Genomic DNA, 3,027 nt, shown 5'->3' on the forward strand with positions numbered 1-3,027 from the left:
ATGTACAAACGGGGGCTGACCGAGGGGCCTAGGGACATACATGACCAGAGAAAGGTGTACATTGTCAGACTGGGTGATCCCCACACAACCATCGTAATGTATACCTTACATGTGAGTATACCAGACACACCATCCACATCTCACAACCATTCTGACCCTCTGTCTCTTTTTTTCTTGCTTTTTTTGCAGAAGCCTCATAGTTTCTACTACAAGGTGGAAGGGGTGGAAGGATACCCCTTGTACTACAGGGTGACCTGCACAAGCCTCAGCTAGTGACAGATCTGTTAGAAACCTCTCATTGCTATAATCAAGTTTCCTGGGAGGAGAGGCGTAAACGAAACACAGACGTCCTTATATGGAGCGACCTGGGGATGATCGCTCCGCACCCACCCTGCTGCGTCATCGAGAAGGGTCTCCAGATCAACCTGGGGTCCCGCAGGGGCATGAGTCTGCAGACCCATGGCCCCTTGTTGCCCTGCTCGAATTACAAGTTCTTGAAAGTGGGGTTAGCTCCAGGCTCCCGGACTAGAGATTTTCCCCCGAAAGCGCAGTCCCAGGGAGGATGACCCAACGTTCTACGTGTACTACTCCACCACCACGGCACTGACCCTGAGGGATGTGCTGGTTCAAGACGGATATCGGGTGCAGGGTGGGAGGCCCCCGTTTGCCGTTCAGCTACAGGCTCACTAAGACGGGCTTACTGGTTAACAACAGCCTCCCGGGAGTTTTTCGTACATACGAAAAGACAACTGCCAGATGGAGGAGATAAGGTGTTTCAAGGACCCCAAAACAAAATATTTCGTTATTCCAATCAACGACATTATCGACGATAGTGAGTGGGATGTAACCTTGTTCGTTTATACAACAATGCAATCAGCAGTGCAATCAACTTGAAACTAATTGTTACACTCTTCTCTTTTTTCCAGTTGAAAGGGACATGAAGGAATACAATGAATTTATGACAAGGGGTTTACTCAACACCTGCCTTACACACATAAATAAGATACTGATCTCCACTGGGATCACTGTTCAATGATGACCTTCCTATCCTTATATGCGGTCTAAAAGTCTGGGGGTGTCCTGAACACACAATACAGTCTGTTTGTCTATATATGGGCCAGAATAATATACTTTGTTTAAAAAAAAATCTAAAATAAGCATTAATCAGGATGTACAATCTAACACTAATATGTATGCTTGAAAATAACATGTGCTTTGAAATGTAAAAATATATAAAACGTAATTAAAATAATTTTTTGTGGTTTCTTACTGAAAAGCCTCAGATGTTTTGTAAACAGATGTCCCGATCGATGTCTCCATTGATGCCCCGCGAACTTACCACAAGTATTAAAGAGTTTTAAGGTTTTTTAAATGCCACGAATATCTGGACTGACCCACTTTTATTATGGTTTTAATTTTTCCCCAAGGCTTCCTGTCTTCCTCTACCGGGTTCAGGGTTCAGGATAACACAGATGTTGTTTGGTCTAAGTCTAGAATCTAATCTATCCGATATCCTATTTTCATCGGGACATCTCGGTCTTTGCTTGTCTTCAATCGAGATCCTCTTCTTTAAAAAAATTACATTCCCAGAACTAGGGTCCCTATCTGAACACATACCCCCAAAAAATTTCCTTTTTTATGTGGCAATGATGATGGGGCATGTTATTGCCGGGCCGAGTTGTTGGGGCTTGTAGCTTCTGGGGGCAGTTTGACATTTTTGAGACAGACAGGTCTTTTAATTTGTATATTGTTATTGTGTGTGTGTGTGTTTAGATTTTAGCTTATTTTTTTTGAGTAATACAACACAAAAACACTATCATACAGAATTGATATATAAATAGAATTGATAAACGCAGGCTTAAAGCTATAACAGGGGCCGTAAAAGTACAATGGGCTAAAGTAACATGTGCAAAAAAATTGCTAAAAAATAAAACTAACTAAAATGAGTTTGGGTGAGAATTGCCTTTGGATCAACAGTGTTCAACAGTTTCAACAGTGGTACAAGCTTGTAAAATCATACTCCAACAACAAAATCATTTTTCCTTATCTTTTTATTTGCAAAATATAAAACTTTTTAAAACAATCTATATACACAATACAAACAAAACAAACCAAACAACAAATCATCAATAAATCTAAATGAGTTCTCCCGTTCTGATCCGATATTTACAAACCGGACACTTGTCACGGCAACACTTACACACAATGTGCCACAGGTCGTGAGGTGATTCTTCTTGCCGCACTCACACCTCGAACAGCTCTACGAAACCGGCTAAGGTTGATATTTTAGTGCAAAATATAAAAATATAAAACTTTTGCACCTATTCCTATCCTCGGTTATCCTTAACTCGTTTAGACATCCGATGTCCCACGGCTTCAGTACAATGTTCATACTCCCCCAATAGCACATCATGCACTCGTCTAGAGACCCTCGGATTTTACTTTGAGCGGATCCGAGGCCTCCGAGTCTGAGAGAGGGCCGAGCTGCGAGAAGAGGTGGTTGTCAGAGTGGAGGTTACCGTACCCTCTGGAGTCGGTGCTTCTGCTGTAGTCTCACCTTCGGTCAGTGATGCTGTAGGCTCACCCAGCTGCCGAGTCTCTGTCTCATCTTGAGGGGTCTTCGTCTCGGAGGCGGTCGTAAAACTCCCAGAACCAGCTGCCGTCTTCCTCGTCCCATATTCATGATCTTTCCAACGAGGTCTTCCTCGCTGATAATCAGCAACAGTATCATCGGCGCTGACCTCTGCACTGGTCTTATCCTCGGCTCTCGTCGTCTTGGCTCTCGTCATCTTGACTCTGGTCTCAGACTCTGGTGCGAGCGCTGGTTCTGTAGGGGGTAGTTCTCGCTCTGATGTACCTGGGGGTCCTCACCGATCTCGCAACTGTGTCGTTCTGGAGATGCCTGGGTACCCCAGCCGGTAGCTGTCACTCGGGGCCAAGTCGATCAACGGAGTATCCAGGTTGAGGCTATTGGGGCTGTTGGTTACAAAGACACACCTGCTCGACTATCCTTCTATTCTGAAACAA

The 3,027-nt window shown here is 44.1% G+C and overlaps 1 long non-coding RNA gene across 1 annotated transcript; it reads left to right on the top strand.

Annotated features, from left to right (window-relative positions):
- Positions 1 to 754: 754 nt before the first annotated feature.
- On the top strand, positions 755 to 1,263 carry LOC139027164 (uncharacterized). The gene is made up of 2 exons (XR_011479213.1): positions 755 to 832; positions 927 to 1,263. It is a non-coding gene; the product is annotated as an uncharacterized lncRNA (long non-coding RNA).
- The last annotated feature ends 1,764 nt before the right edge of the window (positions 1,264 to 3,027 follow it).

This window comes from Salvelinus sp. IW2-2015, unplaced genomic scaffold (assembly GCF_002910315.2).
Source record: "Salvelinus sp. IW2-2015 unplaced genomic scaffold, ASM291031v2 Un_scaffold7830, whole genome shotgun sequence".
Lineage (NCBI taxonomy): Eukaryota > Metazoa > Chordata > Actinopteri > Salmoniformes > Salmonidae > Salvelinus > Salvelinus sp. IW2-2015.